The sequence below is a fragment of the Euprymna scolopes genome, chromosome 12 (genome assembly GCF_053919585.1).
Source record: "Euprymna scolopes isolate OS-2025 chromosome 12, ASM5391958v1, whole genome shotgun sequence".
In the NCBI taxonomy this organism is placed as follows: Eukaryota; Metazoa; Mollusca; class Cephalopoda; order Sepiida; family Sepiolidae; genus Euprymna; species Euprymna scolopes.
Genome location: NC_136493.1, coordinates 78,705,843 through 78,719,035, shown reverse-complemented (window position 1 = coordinate 78,719,035; position 13,193 = coordinate 78,705,843).

The window sequence follows — 13,193 nt, the reverse complement described above, 5'->3', positions numbered from 1 at the left end:
TACCAATTGTCACTATCCAACTCCCCTACTCCCCAGGGAGTTGGTCCCCATTTCCCCTTCACTCCTCACATTAAAAATCGGCCTTGTGCCTAATTTGCTCGGTGGGGGAGCAAATAAATACCATCTGTTCCGGCAGATACTGCAAGCTATGACTAGCAAAGACCAGATGTGGGGGCGACCCCACATGTCTGACCTTTAACCAGCTCCCATTTCCCACCTCTCGGGAGCTGGTCCATTTTCCCCTTCCCCCTCCCTTCACTCCTCACATTAAAAATCGGCCTTGTGCCTAATTTGCTCGGTGGGGGAGCAAATAAATACCATCTGTTCCGGCAGATACTGCAAGCTATGACTGGCTATGACTAGCTATTACTAGCAAAGACCGGATGTGGGGGCAACCCCACATGCCTGACCATTAACCAGCTCCCATTTCCCACCTCTCGGGAGCTGGTCCCCTTTTTCCCTTCCCCCTCCCTTCACTCATCACATTAAAAATCGGCCTTGTGCCTAATTTGCTCGGTGGGGGAGCAAATAAATACCAACTGTTCCGGCAGATACTGCAAGCAAAGACCATATGTGGGGGCGACCCCACATATAAGACCTTGGTCAATGTAGGGGCAACCCTTCATACCAATTGTCACTACCCAGCTCCCCTACTCCCCGGGGAGTTGGTCCCCATTTCCCCATCACTCCTCACATTAAAAATCGGCCTTGTGCCAAATTTGCTCGGTGGGGGAGCAAATAAATACCATCTGTTCCGGCAGATGCTGCAAGCTATGACTAGCAAAGACCAGCTATGACTAGCAAAGACCAGATGTGGGGGCAACCCCACATGTCTGACCTTAAACCAGCTCCCATTTCCCACCTCTCGGGAGCTGGTCCCCTTTTTCCCTTTCCCCTCCCTTCACTCCTCACATTAAAAATCGGCCTTGTGCCTAATTTGCTCGGTGGGGGAGCAAATAAATACCATCTGTTCTGGCAGATACTGCAAGCAAAGACCATATGTGGGGGCGACCCCACATATAAGACCTTGGTCAATGTAGGGGCAACCCTTCATACCAATTGTCACTACCCAGCTCCCCTACTCCCCGGGGAGTTGGTCCCCATTTCCCCATCACTCCTCACATTAAAAATCGGCCTTGTGCCTAATTTGCTCGGTGGGGGAGCAAATAAATACCATCTGTTCCGGCAGATACTACACTTAAGATAATTTGTACCAGTCAATGGAGGGGAAACCCTCTATACTGGGACAATTATTATTTTTGGTAACCAGAGTGCCCCCTTTTTGCCTACTTTTAGGGGAGCTGGTTTTTACCTCACATTAAAAACGGCCTTGTGCCTAATTTGCTCAGTGGGGGAGCAAATAAACACCATCTGTTCCGGCAGATACTGCAAGCAAAGACCATATGTGGGGGAAACCCCACATATAAGACCTTGGTCACTGTAGGGGCAACCCTTCATACCAATTGTCACTATCCAACTCCCCTACTCCCCAGGGAGTTGGTCCCCATTTCCCCTTCACTCCTCACATTAAAAATTGGCCTTGTGCCTAATTTGCTCGGTGGGGGAGCAAATAAATACCATCTGTTCCGGCAGATGTTGGACTTTGTGACCATTGCCCTTGTGGCAATTGGTTATTGGTACATGTAGGGGCAACCCTATATGTACCATCCCCTTTCCCTCCATCCCCCTTCACCTCACATAAAGCCGACCTTGTGTCACATTTTGCTTACGTGGGGAAGCAAATAAACACCTACAACCAGAAAAATAAGGAGAAAAAAAAACCAATGAAAAAATAAACAAGTCTCTTTCAAAAAAAGGCGTATTACATCGAAAGACCAAGAAAAAAGATTTTAATCATTTTAGAAATATTTTATTACATTTTTTTAGTTTTCTAATATTTTCAAATCAACCTTATAAAATAATGTTTTAAACGATGTGACTAAACTCCTCCTATTTCAAACTCGCGCTAGCCACGCAAATATGCTGACTGACAACTGTCAACAACACCGGACGTATTCTTTTTCTTTCTCCAATGACTAACCTCTCGATGTTAATGCCACTAAAGAAATGAAGAGAGAGAGAGAGAGAGAGAGAGAGAGAGAGAGAGAGAGAGAGAGAGAGAGAGAGAGAGAGAGAGAGAGAAAATAACAACAACAATGGTCTTTGAAAAAGAAGGGTCTTTCACCGAAAGTTAACAAAAAAAAATCTTTTTTTAATCATTTAATAAACTATTTTATAACAGTATTTGGTTTTCTAAAATTGTCAAATTAACTTTACGAAATAATGTTTTCAAAGATGTGACCGAAATCATGCTATTTAGAATGAAGCATGTTAAAGAAAAATCTTAAGTAATTGTTTATGCTAATAATTTTTTGAACCAACGTATTTCAGATTAAAAAAAATTATCACATACTTACGTGTCATGACGAAATTAGTATATAATCCAGTCTAAAAATTATTATAAGTCAAATTTCGATTTATCGAGTTTTATCGAATGTTTAAATGTGGAACCAAGTTAGTATTGCAAACCTTTGACCTTAATTGACAAATTTTGAGTCCGCCATTTTAATCTAACGCATAAATCCACGTTTATTTATTATCTGATCTTCCATAGTCGGGTCCGTACCGATTGGTATATATATTATTCCTTAATTGGAATTCATTTTTGAGATGAGCATTATATATATTAACTAGCATGGGTGCCCGGCGTTGCCTGGGTATTTGGAGATGTATGTTGAGCAAAAAAAAAAAAAAAAAGTGGTATATTTTTTTTAACTTTGATCCCTATTATGACCCCTTAAAATTTATTGTTTTGGGCTTAAATTAAGTTATTAAGTTAGATCCATGTCCAAGGAACCTATATCTAAAATTTCAAGTGTTTAGACCCAAAATTGTCGGACGAGTTTGGTATAGTTCTCAAAGGTCAAGTCGTTGAACCATGACTCTGGCCGAAAACCGATCACATCTCAGTACCCTGTATATCAAATCTCGAGTCTGTAGACTTAAAATTGACAGAGTTATTGCGTAGGGAAATGTACACACACAGACACACAGACACACAGATACACAGACAGACAGACAGACACTTTCACTTTTATAGATATACTAGCATGGGTGCCCGGCGTTGCCCGGGTATTTGGAGGTGTATGTTGAGCAAAAAAAAAAAAAGAAGCGGTCAATTTTTTAAAACTTTGACCCTTATTATGACCCGCTAAAATTTATTGTTTTGGGCTCAAATCAAGTTATTAAGTTAGATCCATGTCCAAGGAACCTGTATCTAAAATTTCAAGTGTGTAGACCCAAAATTGTCGGAGGAGTTGGTAGAGTTCTCAAAGGTCAAATCGTTGAGCTTTGACCCTTTAATCGTCTAATTTCTGGCCAAAAACCGATCACATCGATTTTCCCAAATCTCAGTACCCTGTATATCAAATTTCGAGTCTGTAGACTAAAAATTGACAGATTTATTGCTTAGGGAAATGTACACAGACACAGACACAGACAGACAGACAGACAGACAGACAGACACTTTCACATAGATTTATTTTTGTGGCGCAGTTGATAGAGACGTTGACTCTCTACGGTTCCAGATGGATATTGTCTGAAGATAGTGGTTTCAATCCTACCCAAAGCCGGCCAGAGGTTTACTTGGCCAAAACGTGGTGAGATGACAACAAATACAGTGACCACCAAATTTATGGAATGTTTTTGATTTTCGTAACAAAGTTTGTCTTCAAAAATCTATCAAAAATCAGATAATGATCTAATCATTATAAAATTTACATCGATTAATAAGTAAAATAATGTACTTTATATGTGTAACTTTTTTTTCATATTCATTGTATAAATATATTTTTGTGGACTTCGTGCCCCCCTTCCTCATTTGTCCCTTGTTCGAACCCTTAAGTTCAAGTGATCCACTAAACACACACTCATTTTGTGGTGGGAGGGTGAACGACTGTAGAAAAAAAAAATTCACAGGGTGCCTTCGATATCGAAGATTGAAATCCGAAATTTGAATGTGTTTAATTTTTTTTATCTTTTGCGTTTTGAAGTTTGAGATTCATTGAATATGTAAATTATAATCAATAATTATCTTTCAGATGAGGATAAAAAATTTTTTTTTTTTAAATAGGTATACTTTTAAATCTTTAAAAATAAATTAAACATTTTATTTTAGAATGTGTAAATTTTCCATGTACCAGTACATAAAGAATGCTTTAAAGAACCGATACCAAAAAAAAAAACAGGATGTGAAAATTATAAGTATTAATTGTATCTGCGTATTACGTTTTTTTTTTTCAAGTTAAAAATAAGACATTTCACCATAAATGGTGTTTGTAATTATAACTTCAATTATTTTTAAAAAGTGTATTTGCCTGTCTAGTTACATTAAAATTCACGAAAATGTTTAAATATTTAAATGCGACCTGGTTCCAATACCTAAAAGCCAAGATGGCAGCAGTAAGCACATGGTTTCTAAAATGTATGAGATCGTGCTAAATAATTGAATTATTTGAATTTATTTAAATATAAGGTAATTATATTCTAATATATTTTGCATATTCTTATAGCCAATCATAGTAAATTGTATTTAGACATAAAAAAGTTTAATTTTTATTTTGGTCTATTATTCTCATCTTTATTAGTTGTTGTTTTCATCTTTATTGGTTGTTGTGACAAAGGCCAGAGGAATAGTTGTCCGAAACATCGTGAAAAACAACAACTAATAAAGATGAGAATAATAGTCCGAAATAAAAAATAAATTAATATATATAATGCTCATCTCAAAAATGAATTCCAATTAAGGAATAATATATATGCTAATCGGTACGGACCCGACTATGGAAGATCAGATAATAAATAAACGTGGATTTATAAGATCATGGCGCAGTTGATAGAGACGTTGAATCTCTACGGTTCCAGGTGAGAATTGTCTGAAGATAGTGGTTTCAATCCTACTCAAAGCCGGCCAGAGATTTACTTGGCCAAAACGTGGTGAGATGACAACAACTACGGATGGCAGTGATTGCTGAGAATGCAGTTAGGAGATTCGAAGTTCATATCCGTCGCGGTTACCACCTGACGAAGGCCAGAGGAATAGTTGGCCGAAACGTCGTGAAAAACAACAACCAATAAAGATGAAAACAACAACTAATAAAGATGAAAATAATAGTCTGAAATAAAAATAAATTAATATATATATAATGCTAATCTGAAAAATGAATTCCAATTAAGGAATAATATATATACTCTTCTATGTTGTTGTGTTGGTTCCTGACAACGGCGTATAACCATTCTAATAGTAAATTAATAACAGAAATATTAATTCAATGCTAAAATCACGTATTTAGAAGAAACTCAAACGCGTGGAATTATCTCATAGTTTCATACACACAGGGATGCATAACAACATTGGCATATTGTTATATTGGCATTATTATGGTCATAATAGAAGTGTCTACACCAAACTATTGCAACTCATGTCTGATTGATTAATTAATGCGTTTTAGCTCATTTTTCCCAAACAAGGCATATTGTCAATTGGTACATAAAGTACTACAATTTAGGATCATGTCTAACAGGAAACTGTGGGGGAGTCAGGCAGCGAGATGTCTGTTCGTATTACATTTAAACTTCTGCAGGTTAGTACAGTTAAGGAAGTAAATAACAGAGAGGGAATTCCAAACTCTAGAAGACTAAAAGAAGAAACTCTTAGAGTAGAAGTCTTTCTAGAATCTAGGGACCTCAACGGTGGACGGATGGGATATTTCTGCTTGTCGGATCAGTTGGGAGTATGTACGCCGAGAGGGCACAAGTGCTATGAGTTCGTCAGAGTACATTTCATTAAATTACTATTAAAACAGGCACAGGGATGCAACAGTGTGACGATGGGAGCTTGACCGATAGTGCGGAAGATTTGAAACTTTTTCGAAGAGCGAGAGACTAATGCCAGATGCAGGAACCTAGATGTGGCAACAATACTCCATGCATAGGCGAATTGTTGCTTTGTAAATATATAGCATACTCTTTGGTGTGAGCAATTTTCTAGCACAATAAAGGGAACCCACCTTTATTGTATCAACCTTTGCAATACCCTCAACGTATTTGTTCTATTAGGTTGACAAATGCGAAATGTTTGATTTTTATTTCAAATAATGCATTTTCTAAAAAAGTTTTCGTTAAAATACCTTTACTTCATATCATTTTCAAGAGTGTTTTTCGCTCTATATAATCATTTAAATTGCAATCGTTTTATCGCAATTATGTTTTCTTATCAGAACGTTAAATACAAGATAAAATAAAAGCAAATTCACACAATTTTTTTTATTTCAGTTCCAGCTAGACCGAAAAGCTGCTGAAACAGCTAGCGAGATCAACGAAACGTTTGGCGCAATAACCACTACTGAATGTACAGCACAATGGTGGCTTAGGAAACTTTGGTGGCGGCGACGAGAGTCTTGGAGATGATGAGTGTAGTGGTCGGCAATCGGATGTTGACAACGATCAATTAAGAGCCTTAATAAAAGGCAATCAACGCACAACTGTTTGGGAACTTGCTTCTGAAATAAATGCAGCATATACGATGATTTTCAACCACATGAGAGAGATTGGAATAACAAAACCTTGAAAAATGGGTGCCTCATGAATTGAATGACAGCATATTCCCTTCTTTTACACAACCAGAACGACTCGTTTCTCGACCGGGTTGTCACTTGCGATGAAAAGTGGGTTATTTACAATCGGTTACGCTGAGCTCAGTGTTTAGACGCCGATGAAGCTTTACGACACTTCTCGAAGCTAGAGTTACACCAAAAGAAAGTAATGCTGCCAGTTTGGTGGTATGTGACCGGTCTTATCTATTAGAGTTTCTTTAATACAGACGAAAACATTATGACGGGGAAGTACTGTCAACAAATGAATGAAACGCATCAGAAACTTCGACATCAATACCCAGCGTTAGTCAACAGAAAAAGCCCAACTCTCCTCCACGACAATGTCTGACCGCACGTTGCTAAATCGATTCTGCAGAAGTTGAACGAATTGGGATACAAAATTATGCTTTATCCGCCATACTCTCCAAACCTCTCACCTACCATTTTTTAAGCATCTCGACAACTTTCTGTGTAAAAAATGCTTCAAAAACCTAAACGATATCAAAAACTTCAGTGACTATATTGCCCCTAGAACGCAAGATTTTTATGTTACTGGCATAAATACACTTGTTCTGTGTTGGCAAAAGTTGTTGATTCTGATGGTGTTTATTTCGATCAATGAATTTTTGTTTGAGCCGAGATATGTTCATCTGAATTTAAAAGTTAAAAACCGTAACAACTTTCTTGCCAACCTGATAGTTCGTGTTCCCTGTTAATGTTAAGCCGACGAGTTTATATGATGAGCTGTTTATTGTTAAAGGAAAGACGCTTAGTCTTAGTAGCATTAAATGTTACCACCCATTTACAACCTCATTCCACTACGGATTGGAGATCATTTTCTAAGTTTTCTGCAATTGTCTTAGCTATATGCACATTTGTACATTCGCTTTCCTCCATGCTTATTAATTATTCAATTAAGCATAAAGAAGGGAATGAAAATTTATTCGAACTGCATACCGATAACTACGTTACAATTAATTAATGTCAACCTTTTTTGCTCCAGAGTTTTTTTCGGAACATATACAGTAAAATGTAAGACCGCGAGAGTATTAATTATGACAAGCACATTTCTAACTATATTATTGTGTTCGTTATACACATATACGGAATTGAGGGCGAATAGGCTAATATATTCCGAAATATATTAGAATAAAACGCGCACCTCAGCTATGATTTAATGCTTTACTTAGGCTTGGTTGTCTCGTTTATCCTACTATTACTATCATATCTGGAGTGTATATATAACAGGTGTATATAAACGAAGGACAAAAACATGTACATGTTATATAGTCATTCATATAACGTTGTATATATATGTACGTGTTTGTGTTTGTCGCTAGTGTTCGTGATCGTCTATATAAATATAGTATATATTCTTACGAGTTTGTGATTCTTTAAAGTATACATATTTATAATAATGCCTTTGTGATCGTCTACTGTGTGTACACATGTATTCATAAGTGTGTATAACAAATACAGACAATGACAATTTACAAACAGAAAGTTCTTTACATCTGACCAAACAGGGAAATAAACCTTCGTCCATGTTCTAGTCTTAGTCAACGGATTTATAAAAGCTGCTGATACTAATAATAAAATAATAAATATTTATTGATTTAAATTTCCAGTAAGACTAAAATCTCTAGATCACCGGCTCACAAGTGTGTTTTTACGTTTGAGAAAATATAGGCACATTTAAGATGTTTTTTTTACGGTAATCGGGGCAAAATAACACTTTTATAGTTAAATATGTAGACATTTATAAAGAATCGGAATCAGAATCGGTAATTGTATCGAAATCGGGAATTTCGTATGAAATCGATAATTTTATCGGAATCTGGAAAAATACTGGAATCATCTCATCACTTATATATATATATATATATATATATATATATATATATATATACTAGCAAAAGTACCTGTCATTAACTGGGTTCAAAAACAGCCTACAGAAAATGGACTCTGATTTATGAAAGTATGATAGGTTATGAAAAGGAAGGGTTGTAAATTTGGGTTGAATTTGGGAGTATCAAAACCAAAGCAAAATATGATGAAAGTAAAAATAAAATAGATAAACCCCATAATTTATTATACAATACCTGTTCACACTGAAACACTTATCACAATATTCTGTGGATCTATATTAAAAAAACCTAGTTAAACTTTGTGACATATTTCCATTCTATCGAAGTCAGATGCGAACGAACACCCCATAATTGTATTATACCATATTTCCTCAAACTGAAACACAATTATCAAAGTATACTTACGCAGATAGATATGAAAAGTCTTTATTAAAGTTTGTGCCTATTTCCATTCTATGGAGGCCAGGCGCGAACGCAGACCCCACAATTTTATTATACTATTCCTATTTAAGTTAAAACATACTTATCAAAGCATTCTTATGCACATCTATATCAAAAACACCTGTAAACGTTTTTTTTTAATTCAATTTTTTTTTATTTCCATACTTTGTGGACCAGGCGCAAACGCAGGCCCCACAATTTTAATGAACCACCGTTCTGCAGGAATAAACATACCCATTCCTGTGTCTCGATACATCTATCATTATATGTAATCAGTTTTTTAAAATAGTCACCCATATAGGAGCCTATTCGTGACCAGACACACACACATTCAGCTTTATATATATATATATATATTCACACACACACACACACACACACACACACACACACACACACACACACACACACACACACACACATATATATATAATGTTGTGACCCTATAAGTGCTCGGAAAAAGACACAGGTTGGTATTTGATAAAAAAATATATGGAACAGAAAACGCTAATAGAAAGAATGACTATATGTCAGTTCAACTATCAAGCGTGAATAACTTGTGTATAACGCCGAGAAACATATTCTCCAGATCTTTATATTGTGTGAAGAGTTCTTTGTTATCCGTTAGGTGGACACCAAAATATTGTCAATCCAAAACCTTAACTTTTTAAAGAATAATACAATATGATTGTCGTTAATTTTCTCTAGAAAGTAATTTATTTCATCGGAATTTTTATATAACAGCCCTTTTATTTTTCAAATAACATATTGGAATAAGAACAATAGTCCGAATAATCCAATAATATGAATTATCATTTAAATATGAGATCTCTATGGATCGAAATTAATATGAAAATAGTAATTCTGTAAAAAAAAAAACTACACAAAACCTCGCAAGAATGACTAACCACGTCACATGGCTGTTTAGATGACGTGATCTAAAGCTAGTTTCAAATGAGATAATCTTGAAACTAACAGTCAGTTCCAAGCGAACACAAGACGAGCAAGACATGAGCTCACCCGAGACAGAATCCACAGCAGCAAGTGGTAGAAACATAAATAACAGACCAATTCAAAGAAGTCAAATCTCGCAAAAAGAAAAATAGGAAAATCTGAAAGCTAAGGACATAAGATTCCAGATTCACGATTTAAGACAAGAACAATAATCCGAAGAATTTAAATAATACGAATTCTATTTCATCTGGAAGAGAGAAAATTATATGTAGAAATTTTTCCCCGAAACAGAACTCTTGCCTTTTGCAAAACTATAAAATTTTGATAAACAAGTATATTTGAATAGTAAAAGAAAAAAAAAACAATTACAATTAGATACATTCACAGCAAATACAGATATCACATATAAAATAAACAAGCATACTTTAAATCATTAATCAAAATACGCGGCCCAGGACGGCTAAAATTAATTCCTTAATCAGAACGTTTCTGCCCCGCTTTTATGATCGGTTAAAAACCGAGATATAATGCTATTAACCCTTATTTGTATAATTCTTAATGTAGTTTCGGTCAAAATCCTGCACATTATGTTAATTCTAGAAATTATCTAAAATTAATGAATCTTCAATTTCAAAAGTTGTTTTCCCATATCACTTTAGAATGCTACAAAAAGTTGAATGACTTTTTATTAATTGATGTCTAACATTTCTTGTATTGGGAAATATTTAAAATTTTAGGAGTCGTTTCCACTCTCTCTTTGTCCCTTGCATAAAATTAAATTAAATAAATATAGTTAACATTATCCATCATTATGTTTGACAGCTGTGCTCTAAAATTTATAATAATCGATTAATTAGTATAGGAGTTAAATATACACAGAGAATTATATAAATGCATGACTATGGTGGTTGTTATGTGTGTGTATTAAGAGAAAGAGTGTGGCGTAAGTGTGAATAAAATAAAAATAAGAGTCTAATATTTCTTTATATATGAATTACAGAAGGTGCTGTTCTGACCTTCTGTAATATGCATATCTATTATATTGTAAGACTCAAATCGTCTTGCTTGGGCGTTGAAACTGCACATCCGATCTACAGCTTCCGGTTTGAAAAATTCTGCGCATGCGTAAGTAAATAAAAACAAAGTCATGAAAGATATTTTAATCAACAATTTTTTGCGAATTTAAAATATGCAAATAAAAATAAAACTGTAAACCCCTTTTGCTTTTTTACATCAGCATTTTACGAATTTTATTTGTATTTTTTTTTATTGCAAATTGGAATCGTTTTTAAACAAAAACAAAACAAATATATCAATGATTTAATGTTTTTTTTTTATATATTCTGGAAATGGCAGCTAAAAGACGTTAAAATTACTCAAATCAGCTTGCTCAGTCGTTGAATCCGCGTTAATAAAAAGAAAATAATTAACTATCAACACATAATAACATGTAAATCTTTTTATAAATATAAAAAAATTGGTTTGCATTACAAATACAAAAAAATCAGGCAAGATTGGAGTCTGAGTAATAGGCAAAATACCCTCGATCCCTATATCACATAAAAGGAACGAAATTACCCTAATCATCGTAAACAATGATATCGATATTTCAGAAGTTCACAGTTTTGAATAAGTAGGACTTCTTTTTCAAAAATAAACAATATAAACATAACTTAAAAAATAATAAACACTTTTTATCTATTTTAAACACTATATAAAGAACTTTTATATTTTAAACAATATAAATAGAAATTTTTATAATTTTAAACAATATAAGCATGGAGTTTTCTACTAAACTAATTAACCGTTTCTATTTTTAATTTTAAACACTATTAATAGAAGGTTTTATAATTTAAAACAATATAAACTTTTTTATTTTTAATTTTTAACAATGTAAACAGAACTGAAAAAACAAACGAATATTGTTCACGAATGCTTTTAATTATATTATAACATGCATGTTTCTAGCGTTCCAAATTTTAAAAACTCTTATTTCAATAGTACTTTCGTTGCAAGTTGGAATCGTTTACAAAAAAAAGAACAACAAAAAACAAAAGACAAAAATACCGATAACTACACATTTCTCAACATACTCCAAAAATCACAACTAACCTAAAAACTCTCAATAACCTACAAACTAATCCTACCATGAAATCTATTTTTAACCTTCTATCAATTAATGCAATAAAGCAAGCACCCAATCTCGAATAAACACACACAAATCACACGGCAACATGATAATTAGAAATGTAATAAACCGCGATGTCTTATATGCATATATATATATATATATATATATATATATATATATATATATATATATATAATATATATATATATATATATATATATATATATATATATATATATATATATATATATATATATATATATTCATTTCCACAGCCAGACAACGTCGCGGATCAAGCAAACTGCGACGAAATCCGACAGTAGATAGCTATAACCCGACGTCTCACAAGTAGGAATTTTATACTTGGAAGGACGATGCCATCGTGACACGCTAACTTAAAATATTCAGAATATGAAAGAATATATAACTATTTTAACAGCCAGACAACGTCGCAGCTCACGAGCTATGACAACGAACTAAGACTCGAGTTTCGCCCTCATTTTGGGCTCATCAGTTAGACATATCCGAACCTGCATGCGAGGCGAGCATTCTACCAACCGAGCAAACATGTCACACACACAAGAAAACTTATAAAGAAAACCGCGGAGAAACCGACAATTTATTAATTAGTCTTATTCCAATTCCTTAAAAATTCTGGGTTATATAGATTTTTACGCAGGGATTCTACTCCTTCTTTGCTTTCCTTTGGCATTAAATGAGATTATATTCTACATCCATAATAATCAGTTAATTAGTTTATTAGAAAACTCCATGCATACAAATCTATAAACATATAAACATACCTAAATAGAAAATAATGTGTGGATATATTAAAACAAAGTAAGTAGTGCCTTTTGTTTTGGTATGTTTCTTGGGAAACGTTATTACAAGGCAAATCTTATTGAAATCTTTTACATGAGCATTTCCAGGAAACTGATTAAACCTATCAATATCTCAGTCAAACATTTATTTCCTATATTAGTTTTTCTTTTCTTATCGTATTCTTCTAATACAGCAATACTGTCATCAAACATTTTCTTAATTAGCAGATTCAGCAGGAATCATAATTTTTGCATATATTATAATAATAATCAAGTATAATGTCGAATCTTGTAACCGATCAGTAAAACTGATGTAATATATGGC